This window comes from Mirounga leonina, unplaced genomic scaffold (assembly GCF_011800145.1).
Source record: "Mirounga leonina isolate KUSES-001 unplaced genomic scaffold, KU_Mleo_1.0 Mir_104, whole genome shotgun sequence".
Classification (NCBI taxonomy): domain Eukaryota; kingdom Metazoa; phylum Chordata; class Mammalia; order Carnivora; family Phocidae; genus Mirounga; species Mirounga leonina.
This window is the reverse complement of record NW_023270231.1, coordinates 6,058,100-6,075,391: the sequence shown is the minus strand read 5'-3', so window position 1 is coordinate 6,075,391 and position 17,292 is coordinate 6,058,100. Positions and strand designations below refer to the sequence as shown.

Sequence of the window (17,292 nt, the reverse complement as noted above, 5' to 3'; positions counted from 1 at the left end):
GGCAGGGTGAGAGGGGTGGGAGAGGTTCTTGAGATGATCGGTATAGCCCAGAGAGCACACACAGGCTCCACACCCATGCCAGGGGGCTTTCATAAGAACCAAGCACCCCTTTACATCCATGAATGTAGTTACACATTTTTATACAATATCCTTTTGCTACTTTGTCCCTATTTTCCAAATGAGGCTTGGTGTGATTACAAGAAGTATCGCTGACTCAGTGTCACTGAGAAGCCGGTATGAGAATGCACATGCTTTGTGCGTGTCTCTCCTCTCCGGGCCAGACCACACTTTCATTCTGTAGGCTATAAAGAGATGGACACTTCAGCACACCAACAGACAGCAATGAATCAAAGATGAGTTTCCAAGAGATGAAGAACACTCTTTATTCCCCATCAGATATAAAACCTAATGAAAGTCCAGATATTACTTATACAGTCCCAGCCCTTTGCCTAAAGGTAGAAATTGTCATCATCGTCATAGCAAATCTGAGCCTCAGAATAGACCTAACTGACTTGGTGACAGAGGAAGACAACAGAAGATCTTGACCCACAAAATATAGCTAACCACGCCAGGAAATGGAGGGAGCCTTCAAAACCTCTGTATCCCTTTTCCCTGGGAGAAACTAGGGATCCTGGTAAAATCTAATTACAACCTCTTTTTGCCTTGCTTGGAATATAAAGACACAATGTATCCCTAATGTATTTATAGAAGGCAAGGAAGTAGAGATTCAAGTAAAGGGACAGGGGGACCATAAGAGGGATGTACCCATAATTCTCGTCTTTAAGAGAGACTAGTTCTCTCAGCAGTCCATGCTAAAGAATGACTGTAACATTCTATTAATTCTGTCTGATCCCATGAAGAGGGAAAAATACCATTGCATGGCAGTGCTAGGTGTCTCAAGCTTCGTTCGTGACTTTCCCCAAGAGTCTCCTCTAACAGCAGGTAAAGCACTTAGTACAGCACCTGGATTGCCATAAGTAATCAATATATGTAAACTATGGCAGTAGCCATAACCAGAATGACTTGCAGAGAGCATTCATTTAGCTAGCTGGAACCCTGCTCAGCATAGAACTCAAGTTTTCTCACAATTAAATGAGTGCTTTTCCCATGAGCCCCCCTCCCCATTCCTTCAGAGTCTGAGACTTTGCCCTTCTGTCTCCAGTCTTCCAAATTCTTCGGCCACCCTTGGGTCTGCTGTCTGCAGGATCCCTGAGTCCATGATGACAGAGATATCCCAGCTGAAGAACTGAACTTCACAGGTCTGACACTGACACAACCCATGGAATTCAGTTCTCAAAGCTGAGGATACACACCGGCCTTCTGGAGTCAGCACGAAGCCCCCCTCCTTGCAGTCCTGGCCAGCCCCAGCCCTGTAAGATACGAGAGAGAAAAGGCAGGTGAACCCCGGTCAAGTCACAGCACTCATAAGTTCTAAGCATTGGGAGGGACGGTTGTGGTAGACACACACTCCATTAAACAGCATTAAACACTATAGCTGGTCCTTCCTGCTTCCTGTCCCTGACACACGTCATCCCCTTTGCCTGCAAAACTCTTCCCTCTCTTTAACAGCAACTCATCCTTAGGTTCTCACCTTCAATGTCACTTCCTCAGAGAGGCCATCTATGGCAAAGACTGCTAACCGTTCACCCAACCTCTGTTTGTCCCCCCTTTCACAGTAATAGAACCCCAGAATTTAGTCTGGGCACATGAACACCCAGTACACCCCAGTCTTGTGTGACTGAGTTCTGGCTCTGAGCAGAAGTGATGAGCCTTCCTGTGCCCCTTTTCTCCTTCTCACTGCTTAGACTGTAGACATGGTGGAGAGCCGCTCCAAGGGAGAAAAAGAGCAACAGGTTAGAAGATCCTTAAAAATTGTAGGGTTTCCATATGAGCCCTAGACTGGTTACACCTGCACTACCACACCAGTGAGAATTAAACATTTGCCTCTTCTAAGCCAGTGCTATTTGGGGATCTCTGCTGGAGCACCTGAATGCTGCAGTTTTTCTAATACCTCTTCGCTAACCCCCATTAGCCTCCTGCTATTCTCTTTCATAATATCCAGTTCGTTCCTTTCATAGCACTTATCATAATTTGTAACTATAAATCTCTCTGTATAATTATTTGATTAATATTTATCTTCCCAGAAAGATTATGTTTTCCACAAGGGCAGAGACCATGCTAGGGTTTTTAACATATATATAATAGCTTTATCGAGATATAATTCACATTCCATACTATTCACTTATTTACATTGGTTTTCAGTATATTCACAGAGAACGCAACCATCAACATAATTGTTAGAACACTTTCATCATCCCCAAAATAAACCTAATACCCATTAACAGCCACTCCCCATTTCCCCCAGCCCTAGGCAATCACTAATCTATTTTCTGTCTCTAAAGATTTGCCTATTCTGTGCATTTTAAATAAATGAAACCATACAGTAAGTGATTTCCTTATTGTGGCTGACTTCTTTTACTTAGCATGATGTTTTCAAAGTTTATCTGTGTTTTAGCATGTATGAGGACTTCATTTCCTTTCTATGAATGGATAATATTCCATTGCATGGATATGCCACATTTTGTATATCTGCCCATCAATTGATGGGCATTTGGGTTGTTTCCATTTTTTGCCTATTATGCATAAAGCTTCTGTGAACACTTGTGTACAATCTTCTGTGTAGACATATGTTTTCATGTCTCTTGGGTATACACCTAGGAGTAGAATTGCTGGGTCATGTGGTAACTCTATGATTGACCTTTTGAGGAACTGCCAGACTGTTTTCCAAAGTGGCCGCACTATTTTACAACTCTGCTAGCAGTGTATGAGGTTTCAGTTTCTCCACATCCTTACCAATATTTGTTATTCTCTTTCTTTTGATCATAGCCATCCTACTGGGTGTGAAGTGGTATCTCACCGTGGTTTTGATTTGCATCTCCCTGATAGTTAATGATGTTGAGTATCTTTTCATGTGCTTACTGGCCATTTGTATGTCCCTGTGTATTCAGGGGCCCTTGGGTGGCTCAGTCATTAAGCATCTGCCTTCAGCTCAGGTCATGATCCCAGGGTCCTGGGATCGAGCCCCATGTGGGCTCTCTGCTCAGTGGGAAGCCTGCTTCTCCCTCTCCCACTCCCCTGCTGTGTTCCCTCTCTCATTGTCTCTCTCTCTCTGTCAAAATAAATAAATAAAATCTTAAAAAAAAAAAGGGAAAAAATGTGTATTCAGATCCTTTGCCAACTTTTTTTTTTTTTAAAGATTTTATTTTATTTATTTGAGACAGAGAGAATGAGAGACAGAGAGCATGAGAGGGAGGAGGGTCAGAGGGAGAAGCAGACTCCCTGCCGAGCAGGGAGCCCGATGCGGGACTTGATCCCGGGACTCCAGGATCATGACCTGAGCTGAAGGCAGTCACTTAACCAACTGAGCCACCCAGGCGCCCTCCTTTGCCAACTTCTTAAGTGGGTCGTCTTTTTTGTTGCATTGTAACAATTCCTTCTATGTTCTGGATACAAGTCCCATATACACGATTTGGAAACATTTTTTCCCATTCTGTGGGTTGTCTTTTAACTTTCTTGATGGGTGTGTGTGTGTGTGTGTGTGTGCATTTTCCATAATATTACTTCCTGCTTTAGTATAATGTCTGGATCATGGTAGGTACTCCAGAGTTAAGGAAGGAAAGAAGGAAGTTAGTTTTAGAGATCATGTGACTTAATTTCCTTATTTTATAGATGGGAAACAAAGTGTAAAGACATCAAGATGTTAGCATGATGAGATAATAAAAACAAGGAGCTAGAAGTTAGAAGCGGGTTCTAGTCCCAGCTTGTCTCCTACCACTGTAAGAAGTAGGCAAGTCACATAACTTCTCTGCACATCAGAGACCTCCTCTTTCTAATCAGATGCTGGAAGGAGCAAAGTGAACAATGCATGAGAAAGCATTGCTTGACCATGAATTATAATAGAAGCCCAAGATCAAATAGCTTAATCAGTCAAGTCAGAAAAAGGTGACGCCTGGCCCAATTTTGGTCCAGGGTGCATGCTGGGGCATCATAATTCATATTTCAGATTGTTGCTGATTTCCATCATCAATTGGGAAACTTTCTGGTTCAATGCAGGGAAGGAGGCACTATGTTAGTCCCAAATCATACCAATTCTGAGTCTTCCTCCCCACTGAGAGTCATAAACAAGAAGTGATCCTTCCACTAACTAGAGCCCTGAGCAGGGATTATGTCCTACTCACTACTGAATCCTTAGCACCTAACACTGTGCCTGGTATATGGTAGATGCACAAAACTATTGTTTAATTAGTGAACGAATGAATGAAACCAATAAATGAACGTCAACTGTAATATGAACCTGAATCTCAAAATCTTAAGGAAGCAGATGAGAATGAATTTACCAGGGAGAAAGATTCTGAGGTAGCATTTGGGCATATCTAGAGGTAGTAACACAAAATAATTCGAGAACAGGCTTTTGAGTTTGGCTGACAGGGTTGTAATCCCAGCTCGGCCCCTGTCCAGCTGCGTGATCCTGGACAAGTGACTGACCTCTCTGAGACCACTTTTCTCACCTGTTCTATTAGGATAATAATAGATCTAGGTCACTGGGTTGCTGGGAGTAAGCCAGGTGATGTTTCTAGAACACAGTGCCTGGCATGCAGTAAACATTCAATAAACAGTAGTTTTATATCAAAATCAGGACTGAATGATGTGATGGATTAACAAAGTCTGTCACAAATACAGAGAAGGAAAGAGGCAGCCACTTATTTTCATCTCTGTTTATACTTCTATACATTTGTTTATATCTGTCACCGTGCTACACCTGTGTCTTCCACTCCTGTTCCATGCCAGGCTTCATGCTCCATTCATCCATGGCCCTAAGCCAGAGCTCCAGGCATTTTTATTCTGATTGGGTCCACACAATTTGGTGATTACTATATACACGTCTTGTACTGCTCATGCTGTAGCATCAATTCCGCCTACTCAGGATGATCCACTGGGCACTTGCTTCCCTGGATGGCATGCAATGGCTTCTCTATCACCCTCAACTAAATGTAGCCTTTTATACTTAGAATACAATGCAATAGGGTGCCTGGGTGGCTCAGTTGGTTAAGCGACTGCCTTCGGCTCAGGTCATGATCTTGGAGTCCCGGGATCGAGTCCCGCATCGGGCTCCCTGCTCGGCAGGGAGCCTGCTCCTCCCTCTGACCCTCCCCCCTCTCATGTGCTTGCTGTCTCTCATTCTCTCTCTCTCTCAAATAAATAAATAAATAAATAAATAAATAAATAAATAAATAAATAAATAAAAAGAATACAATGCAATAAACAATGTACATACCTGCATTGGAGGGACTCCACTGTTTCATCTCTTAAGTCTTGCTTCCCCCTTTTATGTAAAGGAAAACCAAGACATGGAAGGAGAAAAAGTGATACCTTCACCCTAACGTGCTCCAACATGGATGACCTTGAGATACGAGAGCCAGCAGCCCAAAAATCTAATGGGAAGGGGGGAGCCATGCAACATAATAACTGCCAATTGACAACTGTTTGCCAGACCCACACAAGCCACTTCACATGCAAATCTCACTTCACTCTCACAAGCCATAGGAAGTAGATACTGTTGCCATCTCTACTTGACAAGAAAAAAAAAATCAAGAAGGGGGAAGAAGAGGAAGAAAAAGGGAAGTAAGACTAGAAGGTAAGCAGTTAAAACACTCACCCTAGCACACACTTTTTTAAAGATTTTATTCATTTTATTATTTGAGAGAGAGTTGGAGGCGGGGAGTGTGCAGGGCAGAAGGAAAGGGAGAGAATCTCAAACAGGCTCTGTGCTGAGTATAGAGCCTGAGAGGGGGCTCAATCTCATGACCCTGAAATCACGACCTGAGCTGAAACCAAGAGTCAGATGCTTAACCGACTGGGCCACCCTGGCGCCCCACCAACTAACACTTTAACCATTCTGCCCCACTGCCTGCCTCTTGGAGAAGTTTTAAAAATAAATAAATAAAAATTTTCAAAAGTTCCTTCCCTAAAGGAAAATAAGGTGGCAACGTATAGAGATGAAAAATAAGGAACCATAGGAGGGGCCAGCAGCTGGTGGAAGGAAGACCTCACTCTAAGACTGGCCCCTAGGAAGACACCCTCCTCCTACAGTCCACTTGGCTCAGTAAATGGAACCCAGGGGCCAAGGCTAAAACTGTGGCATATCTGACTCATTTCTTTCACACCCACCATTCAACCTTCTGCAAATCCCGAGAGCTCTTCCTTCACAGCACACAGGACCCTGACCCCTCACCTTCACCCAAGACCCTATCACCTGCCACCTAAACCCCAGCAACCACCTCCTTGCTGCCCCATTCCACTCCTGCCTCTACAGTCTACCCCCAAAGAGCAGCCAGAGGAATCTTATCAGCAGGTAAATCAGATCATGCCACTTCCTGAATAAAGCTCTCCAACGGCTTCCTTCCCACTCAGAGCAAAGTCCAGACCCCTTAGCATGGCCAGCGGACCTGTGTGATCTGACCCCTCCCATCTCCAGGCTCATTTCCTACCATCCCTCACTCATCCACTCCCACACAGGTGGCTTCTTTGCTGTTTCGATTCCCCCCAGGTTATTGCCTTTTCCTGAAATGCTCTTCCTCCAAATATTTGTCATGTTCACCTCTCCCTTCTTTCAGACTCAAGTGTCACCTCATCAGGATCATCTGACCCCCAAGCTAAAATAACCACAAACATGCCCACCCTCACTCCCATGTGCTCCATCCCCTTGCCTTGCTTTTTTTCTTCATAACATCTCTTATTCTGGCATAGTTCTGGTTACTTATTTGTTTGTTATCTATCTGCCTCACGAGAATGAAAATGCCATGGGAGTGTGCACTTTGACCAGATAATGCTTAGTGCAGAGTCCGTCGGTTCTCAACCTGAGAACTCTTTTTCATTACCATCCCCTGAAAGAGCCTTTTTAGACATATTGTCCTAATCACCCCCACTATGAAATTTTAATACCACAGACTGTACACTGTTTATGTGCTATATGTACGTCTATGCTTCATATATAAAAACAACAAGATTTTTTTCACCCCCCAAATAGCCAATTTCTATGCTCGGGGGGCATATTTCCCCCACTGGGAATGCATGGAATGGGTGCTTGATGAATATTTGTTGAATGGCTAAAGTTCATGAGGTGAACAGCAAGCTGAAAGACAGACATTAAGTTCAGCTGGGGAAATTCCAAGTGACTTCTCCACCCCAACCCTCCAATCTGTAGTATGAGTACATCCTGTCAAGCCATGTCTGGTGGCTACCCAGTACTTTTCTAATTCAGGTTTTCAGCTTTTTTCCTTAACCCTAATCTTGTTTGCCTCCCAAGTCTTACTGCTATTTTGGATGCTTCAATTCACTTTTCCTCCATCTTCCTCTCACCCCCAAGCATGCTTTAAAACCCAGATAAGTCCCCCTCCATTCATGCACAATGCATCCTTCATCCCACAAACCATCATTGAGTTTCTATGTGAGCCACACTCTGAAGATAAAAAGATTGTTATGATCCAACCCTTGTCCTCTAGGAGCTTATGGGTACATGAGGGCAGACAAATGGGACATTTAGTACAACATGCCAAATGCCCTAGTAGGAGAGACCATTTGCTTTGAAAGGACAACTGCATCAGCCCAGGGGAATCTCTCCTTCCACAACATCCATCCATCATTCATTCATTTGTTCATTTATTCATCGTCATTCATTTACCGAGCACCTGCTCGATGTCAGGCCCTGGGTCAAATGCTGGAGATACAGCAGGAAGCAAGAGGAACATGGACCTTGCCTTTGACCCCATGGAGATCACCAAATAACAGGAGAGACCAAGATCTCAGGAACAATCATACAAAACAAATGAGCTCAAATGTGAGCAGCGCCACCAGTGGAAAAGCACAAGATCCCATGAAGAACCTCTTGGTTAGGAAGAAGTGACATTAAGAAGAAATCGTGGGGGCACCTGGCTGGCTTAGTTAGTAGAGCATGCAACTCTTGATCTTGGGGCTGTGAGTTCAAGCCCCATGTTGGGTTTAAAGATTACCTAAAAAACAAAATCTTGAAAAAAAGAAGAAGAAGAAATTCTGAAAGATAAACAGGCTGTGGTCTGGTGAGGATCAGGTAAAAGGGCGTTGAGGCAGAGGGAACAGAATATTCACTCTGAGATAGGATGTGACCAGGCACAAGTGGGGACGGGCTGGGGCCCCTCTGCTGGAGCCAATAACAAGATTAGGGATGGCGTGGAAGTAAGGGTGGTCCAGGCAGCCCTTCACATCAGCCTTGCTTAGGAATTTGGAGTTGACTCTAATAGAAGACAGAGGAAGCAGGGAAGCAATGGGATGCCCAGTGCACTTTTTAAATATTCTGGGCTGGTGTGGCAAAATTTGGGAAGAGGGCAAGAAATAGTCCTGCGTATCCATTACCTAATCACACAATTTAACACTGGAGCCTGCAAGGTCTTGAATACATCAGTGCAAGTCTGGTGAGACAATGACTTTCTCAGAGACAGGTATGATATTTTCAACCTCTTTAGCCCCACCTCATAACAGCAGTGCATTGCACATGGTAGATGATTAGAAAACATTTCTTGAGTAATTATACTGTAATAAATTCTAGGCTTTTCTTATAACTAACGACTCCTCTCTGCCCATGGAAAGATTATCTCTTGTCCCCACTCTCCCACCATCTGCCCAACCAGCACATTCTTATTTTGAAGACCACTGTAACTTCCAGACAATCTCCCTACAGGCGCTCTGAACAGTTACTGCACTGCATGAACAGGGGATATCAGAAGCTCTGCCTGGACAGAGTCACCCAGACCCTCCAACCTCAGGTTCCTCAGAGTGTGCATCTCCAGCAAGGCAGTAGTTCACTCCTGGGCTGCTCATGCAGCCAGGTCAAAATGAACTTAAACTGTACAGCCAGAATCATTTCTCAGCCACAATGGAGAATGGGACAGAGAAACTCAGAAAAGTAATTGCCTCCTATTTACCAGAATGTACTCTGCACTATGAGCCATTTTGTCAACTTCATGAGATTTGTAGTCAGAAAATAGAAACCAAAAACAATACAAAGGATTTTTAACCATTGACCATTTACACTTATCAACACTACTGTTTTCTCCACTGTTAGCATTTCCCCAGTGTAGAGCCCAGGAAAACTGAATTGTATTCAATCAATAAAAAGTTAAATTCTTTTCTAAGACTGAGTTCCATTGTGTAACTCTGTTGGGCAAATGTATAATTTATCCTATGAAAAGAAATCTCTCACCTGACTTGGTCTTGGTGCATTATGATAGTAGAGTTATTCACTTCTATTTCCAAGAATTCATCCCCTTCTCTCTTATGTATTTTCCTCACCATTTGAGGGGAAAAATAAAAACTAACCCAGCAGTTCTTACAAATATAATCCTGCCAAACAAAATTACTACTGTAGCATTCTGCTCTTGCTATATAGGGTTAGAATAAAGGAATGCATTTTCAGTATGTGAGGCTTTTAGGAGAGCTACTAATCTATTATAACTTTACAAATCTAAAATTCTTTCAAAGCTAAATTAATCCTTGTCTTCCAGTTCACTCCCAAAAGGTGTAAAGGAGATGCATCCATATTGCTTTATATGCTCACTCTAAAAAAAAAAAAAAAAAAAATAGTTCCTTACATAGCACTTTATTTTTAAAAAGTTTTTAAATAGTCTGCATAATTATCTCATTTAGATCTCTGCTCATAGCCTTAGGAGGAAAGCTGGAACACACATGGCAATATTAAAGAAACAGGGTCAACAAGTCTTTGCCAGTAAAAAACTGCAGGGTTATCCATTAGTGTTGAACTTCCCTAGTCCTCTGTGTAAAACAAAATCCACTGATGACCATGAGGCAAGTTCTTGCAATGAGAAAAGAGACCTACCAGAACACAACTCCCCGAACAAATGATCACAGCCATGTATCAGGTGCCCAGCACCTCTAGGCTCTGGGGCCCAGTCAGCCAGGAAACAGAGCCTAGCCTAATATAAAATACGCTTCAAGTCTGCAGAAACTGTCTGATGGCCGGATTCATACAGCAAAAGTGGACAATTCTTTTCTCTCTGGTCTTCCAGCCTATCCACTTCAAATTTGGTAATTTCTTCTATTTCGGGGAAAAAGAATTCAAAGCTCCATGCCCCTGTGTCCATGACCTTGATTATCTGTCCCCCTGTGTACAGGCTCTGCCCATGTCTAAGGTCCATGCCTTTGTGGTTACTAAGGTACCATCTCTGGAGACTTCTCTGACTCCCTCCCACTCCCCAGCTTTCAAGGTTTACCTGTCAAAACACTCCAATTTCTAGTGTGTATTTCCCTGGAGAGGCACAAAATGTCATATTTGCCCTGGATGTAGCCTCCCCACCCCTTGCACAGTGCCCAGCGACACTCAAATAAATAAACATCATAACAATTACCATAATAGCTTAGATGTATGAAGTACTTATGTGTCTCATTTCAAATTCACAACGAAGCTACAAGGTAGGTACTATGATCAAAAGTATTCCATAGAGGAGAAAAGGTTTTGTGACTTGCCCAAGACAGCACAGTCAGCAAGTTAAAAGAACTGGAATTTTCAGCCTAGTCATTTCAATTTCAGGACCTAGGCTGCCAATCAGCCAGCTGCCCTGGCAAAGTGAATTAACCAAGCCTCACCAAAGTCATCAAACTAATGAGCCTTCTCCAGCCTTCTGCCCCTCCAGCCCAGGCCAGGACATTCCTCTCTCCTCTCTCTCAAACCAAATCCTGGTTTCACTTGAGGAAGTGAGCTCTTTGGACAAAGGCAGAGACAGCCCAAAACTCCATGTCAGCCAGATCGTCTTAAACACTAAAAATAATCATCCCCACAAGACGAGTTCTCAGGCAAGCTTAATAGCAAACATTATGGTGTCACAAAAGCTACTGCTACGAAAAAAAGAAGGGGGGTGGGCAACTAAGTGACATGAACTGCAGGAAGGCACATCTTCCATCCATCCCCCTCTGCCTTGCAAGATGATGGTGCCTTTCGACGGAAAATGAACACAGCATTCCCGAAGCCATCCAGTGAATGAATCATGTAAATCCTCAGTCTTCTCCTTATCCCAGATTTCTCTCTTCCCACTGTCATTACCACCTTGCTTAGAAAATCATTTCTGGGCTTTTCTGCTGCTCACAGAGCTGGACTGTCACTTAAAAGCCTGTTAACTAACTGGAATTGCTCTTCTGGGGCTGCAAATAAAATTCACACGCAGCTCAGAGGAGTTTATCATGGGAGTTGATTAATTAGCAGTCACGGAGCTCTGAAAATAGAGTTCCATTTCATTAACGAAGACATGTAATTTTTTTGGCAAATACCGTCCATTTCAACACAGTTGCTCCATGGTGGAGAAGATATGGAGGTAGTAGAAAAATCACACAGGGCTTTTAAGGGGTCACATTCAGACTTCAGGCAGGGGAGGGATTAGTGGAAGTCTGTGTGGTTATTAGGCATGAGATCAAATATAAAGGACTTTTTAAAATAATAGTAATAGCTAACATTGAGCTAGGGGCTGTCCTACCAGGGTCTGTTCTGAGTGCTTCATGTGTATTTGTTCCATTGGTCCTCAGGACCATCCTAGGAGACAGGCGCCATTATAATTTGCATCTGCAGTTTACACGGGAGGAAATGGAGGCACATGGCTAGGGCCTCCTAGTAGGGCCAGGGTTCAACCCTCACATAGCTTGACTTCAGAGAGGTGCTTCTCAATCACTGCAGGGGCTGGGGGGGTGGTGACACCTAAGCATACTTGCAATGTCTGCAGAAAATTTTGATTGTCTTGAGTAGTCAAGGGTGCCAGTGGTATCTGGCAGGTAGAGGCCAAGGATGCTGCTAAACATCCTACACAATGCACACGATAGTCCCATAGCCAGGAATTACCAGTCCCCATGGCACGTGGGTGGCTCAGTCCATTTAGCATCTGCCTTCGGTTCAGGTCATGATCCCAGGGTCCTGGGATCAAGACCCGCATAGGGATCCCTGCTCAGCAGGGAGCCTGCTTCTCTCTCTCCCTCTGCTGCTCTCCCTGCTTGTGCTCTCTCCTGCGCTCTCTCTCTGTAAAATATAAAAAATCTTAAAAAAAAAAAAGAATTACCAGTCCCCAAATGTCAACAGTACTGAGGAGAATCCCTACTCCAGAGCCTCATCCTTGCCACTGTGTCCAAGGCTTGTGCTCAGAGAATAGGGCATTCTGTACAAGGGGCAGGTCACTAATGATGACCTCCCTCCCTATGTACCAGCGAGATGCATGTGCTCTTTCCTGGCCAGTCCCCTCAGCAGCAGCAACATCCATAAACAGGGTTACTAATCCCTCCCCTGCCTGAAGTCTGAATGTGACCCCTTAAAAGCCCTGTGAGATCTCAGATTCCCTACCAAAAGCTATGAACTCTCTGGAAATAATATTAATTAAACATGTGATATTGGGACAAAAATAGTAAACGCATCAATAGAATAAAAGTGAGATTCTAGAAAGACATCTGTGTATATGTGGGAATTTAGGACCAGGCAAAAATATCCTTTCAAATCAAAAAGCAGCTGAGAGGGATATATAGGAACTCTCTGTACTATCTATGCAACTTCTCTGTAATTCTAAAACTATCCCAAAGTTAAAAAGTTATTAAAAAAAAAAAAAAGACAGCAGAGGGGAAAAACTGACATCCATAAAGGAAATAATTAACATCAGGTCTCACACCATATCAAAAATACACTTCAGATGGATAAAAGAGCTAACTATAAATAAATAATGCAATAACAACTAAAACTATAAAGCTTCATAAGTGTCAGAAGAAATCCTTATAACCTTCACTTGAGAAAGGCTTTCCTAAACAAGGCGCAGAAACCATTAAGAAACAGACTGGCAAGTCTGAGACCACCTAGGTGGTGATACCATTGCATGTTGGGTGGCGGGGGGAGTATCAGTTCAGTTAAGAAGTAATCCAAATGGTTTTTGCAGCTTTCCTCTGGGAGAAATCTCTTAGCCAACGCTTTGAGTCTCCAGTTACAGAAGTCAAAGGGAAAGGCCCTTAGGCGGATACCCACTGGCATTCCTCTCTAATTAGCTTTAGACTTAGGAGGGAAATTCTTCCTCCTCTCTGCTCCTGGTATTCACGGGGTTGAAGGAAGTCCCTGGCAAGCAGATGGAATGTTACTGGTGCATGGGCACAACCCCACAGCCAAAGTCTCGGCTTTGGTAGAACAAGGGGTTCTTTTCTTATTATTCTAATATCTGAGCTGATCAAAGTGACATTTCCCCCAGCAGTGGGAGCAGCTGTAGCAACTACTATAGGGCCAGACAACTGCTGTTCCCTGAACACCAGCCCCCGCCCAAATGATAGCACTGCGGGACTCTTCCCAGGACTGCAAGACACAAAGCTAGAGAAAATTGTTCAGCCGCACATCCAAAACTCTGGTAGTAGTTTTAGATCTATGCAGTATAATGCCTGAAAGTCCAAGAAATAGGAAAAATCCAAGACAGTCGTTTTTTTGACATGACCTTGTGTTCTTATCTTCCAATAAGGTATGTATCCAAATAGTCATGTCCTGAAGGATATACATTTCTGGCAGAGGAAGGAACCTAAGAAACATGTACACAGAAGTACAGGCAAGGCTCTGTCACCCCTTTGAGAGTATAGCCATCCATTTACATTTTCCCAGAATCTTTTTTTTAGAGAATCAAAAACACTTTCCTGGAGAAAGGACAACAAATAGCATGTAAAATACTGCTATATCAGGGGCGCCTGGGTGGCTCAATTGGTTAAGTGTCTACCTTCGGCTCAGGTCATGATCCCAGGGTCCCGGGATCAAGCCCCGCATTGGGCTCCCTGCTCGGTGGGAAGCCTGCTTCTCCCTTTCCCACTCCCCCTGCTGTGTTATCTCTCTTGCTGTCTGTCTCTGTGTCAAATAAATAAATAAAATCTTTTAAAAAATAAAATAAAATAAAAACACTATTATATCAGAGCTGGTCTGGAATGAAAAAAAGTCAGAAGATGTGAGTTTGAGTCCCTCCTGGGCAGTGGGGCCTTGAGTAGGTCACTTGACCTCTTTGAGTCTCAATTTCCTTAGCAGTAAAATGGTTATAACTGATCCATTCAACAAATATTTAAATAAGCTCCCATTATGTGCTAATTCTACTTGTCTCTACTAACCTTACAAATTTTATGGAAGAATTACATGACCTATGAAAATGCTTTGCAAATTGTAAATCATAAAAATACTTCATTAGTTATTGCTAAAAAATTTTTAATTTATTATTATTATTATTATCATTATCATTATTATTAAGACTGAAGCCAGGACCAAAGTAAGGAACTTTTGCCAGATTATAGAACAACTAGTGGGAAGACTCACCTTTGAATCCAAAAAGTACCCCAAAGCTGGCTTTTAGGGACCACACCCAAGATTATAAATTGCTGACAGCCAGAGGAAACAAGTATTTGCTACAGATTTAACCCGAAGGCCCACACTGAGAAGATGAGACTACCCTGAATTCCCAAAGAGGCCTCAGAAAAAGGGGGGGTGATAGGAATTCAAAGACAGGATGACCAAGAAGCAGCAGTGGCCTTCCAGCCAGCACCACGCCCCATCCCATACCTGGGCCTGGTGGAATCCCAAGAGAAGACTCCACCACTACCTACCCCACACATTAACAATCCAAGCAATTCCAAGCAGTCTGAGCAAACCCCAAAGTCAAGGTTTCTACCTTCCTCTCCCTCGTTGAGTTCCAACCATAAAGAGCTCTGGCCTGGTGCTACACTCTGTCCTGAGGACTACAATGCATAAGGAGAACAAGGTGGTTTTCATTAAAAACAAACAACTGAAGAGAAATTTGTTCTGTTCAAAAACCCATCATCAACAACTTGGGGGCAAATGTCAGCCCAGCACTGCCATCAGAAGGGTTTGGGGCAAAACCAAGTGCAAGCCCCAGCAGTCTAATGAAATAATGGGCACTGAATGTGAAGGTCCCAAATGACAAGAAAATACAATAATACAGAATTAAGCTTTCGAGAAAGAAGAGCTACACTACTTGCCCAGTAATGTAAAAAAAAGATTAAAGAAAAACTTTTATATCCAAAGACTGAATGAGATCAAGAATAGGAAACAACAAACAAAATACAGCAGCCATACATAATCCGCCACTCCCTAAGCCCCCAGATCACCTCATAGGTACCGTGCAATATTTACACGCTACAGTCACGGCAAGAAAGTTTATGACTTGCTAGGCAGAGGCCACAGTCTGCAACGCCGGGGTTTAAAGCATATTGTTTTATGATCCGTATAGGTTCTATGCCACTTCCCAACCCCACCCTACCCCACCCTGAAACTAACAAAAGGTTAAAAATACTTTCCTTTTGGAACTGGAGCTACAGCTTAACTAAAGCACTGGAAATATCTCCAAACCACTGATATTTTTATATTTATAGACCAGGACAAGAGTCTCACCTATTTTAACTCTAATGTCATTCAATATGCCTTAAACATCTTGATTATATGTTTAATGTGCCATTTACTCGGCAATAATCCACTGTACAAAGCCTGCTGCCTCTCAGACAGAAGATCAGTACATAATAAATCAGCTTGCAATGATTATTTTTCCCAGCTCACACTCACAGAGAGCTCCTAAAATTTCATTTGACTTTATCTTTTCCAATTCAGCGGCCGGTTCTCCCCTCCCTCATTTTGCTCCTTCCGCCTGTCCATCCAGCCCTCCCCTTGGGCATGGCTTCCTACCCAGGTTTTACCACTCCACTCGGCGCTGCCACCACCGTCCAGGGAAGGAAGAGAGCTGTCAAGTGTCTTGGAGCAAGAGCATCTTTCTGGAGAAAGGCTCTTGCTCACTGGAGTAGAGGAAGGCACGCAAAGGCCTATTTGCATATGCTTTTATTCCATTTCCACACCCTGCACGCAAACGCTCTCTGGAAAGTCCCTTCTCAATTCCCTCCTCAGCGCAGAGGGGGGGGTTGGGGGGAGAGAGGTTGGGCCAGAATGTAAGGTTCCAGCCTGAGAGTGTCAGCCTCTCCCTGGGGGAGGCTTCAGCCTCCTGCTGTCTGCTGGGTCTGGACCCACGAGTCAGGGCGGGGGTCCCTCTTCCAGCATGCCCCTGGGAGCAGAGCAGTGCTCTGGCCTGAGCACTCTGGAGAGTTCTGAGCAGGATGCCGTGCTCTGCTCCAGCCTCCCCCGAGGAAGTTCTGGTCAGGCGCTCGGTCCTGGGCTTCCTGTCTGTACTCTCCGCAGCCCCGTGGGGAAATCCCAAGACCTTTATCCGCGGCCCAACAAGCCTGATGGCTTTTCAAGTATGTGCAGGCTGAGTTTCGGTCAAAACCTCAATTTAACGTTAACCAAAAATAAATAAATAACATGTGTGCAGACATTTATTTTAAAAGAAATAAAGAAAAGAGAAAAAAAAAAAAAAGAATCAGAAAGAGTGAGGACCAGGCAGAAAGTTCTTTTTCTTGCTGTGGCTACAGAAGGCCTGGATTTGCTCACCTTTTGAACAAACGGATGCTTTCAAGTGTAAACTGGCTGCTTGAAGTGGCAGCCAGGAGACCCAGAAATTTCTCTCCCAGTACTCTTCTCCAAAATGTTGATAGACAAAGCCATCTTGTGTCTCACTGTGCAGCTAAGGATAACAATAATAGCTAATTTGTAATGGGCACTTCGCCTGCACCAGGCACTCCGCTGAACATTTCACATGCAGATCTGTCCTGATCCCATTGCAAGCCTATCAGGTAGCCAGTAGTCCGTGCCCCATTATCACTGATAAGGGAATTTTATCTGTGATGAGGTTAGGGTGACTTGCCCAAAGTCACTCAATTAGTGGCTGCTTCCCTGGGTGCCCTTTGCTGCTCCTTTCCCCAAACTGGAACGGCCTTGGGGTGTGCAGCCGCAAAGTAGGGTTCCCAAAGAAGAGCGGTAGGACCTCCCTACACTGGAAATTTACTCAAGGACAGAAAAGAGCCAGTTCAAAGGTTTTTGCTTCCAGGTAGAGTTAGTCATACCCTGACGTTCCCAGAAAGTCTTCACTGCTCCCCTTGCTGGGCTCCCAAAAGGTTTTTTTGAACTTCTAGTATAACTTTTTAAAAAGCAAATATTTATTGAGCATCTACTATACGCCACACACTATACATACATACAGGTTCTTACTCAATCCTCCCAACGACCTCAGAAAGTGGATACTGTTATTAAACCCTGACTACAAATAAGGAAACTGAGGCTCGGAGAGATTAAAGACTTGCCCCAGG

General features: G+C 43.7%; 1 long non-coding RNA gene across 1 annotated transcript; it reads right to left on the bottom strand.

Moving 5' to 3' along the window:
• Window positions 1-358: 358 nt before the first annotated feature.
• Window positions 359-15,832, bottom strand: LOC118016283. The gene is made up of 2 exons (XR_004680779.1): window positions 15,782-15,832; window positions 359-1,370 (listed from the first exon to the last, which is right to left on the bottom strand). It is a non-coding gene; the product is annotated as an uncharacterized LOC118016283 (long non-coding RNA).
• Between the last annotated feature and the right edge of the window lie 1,460 nt (window positions 15,833-17,292).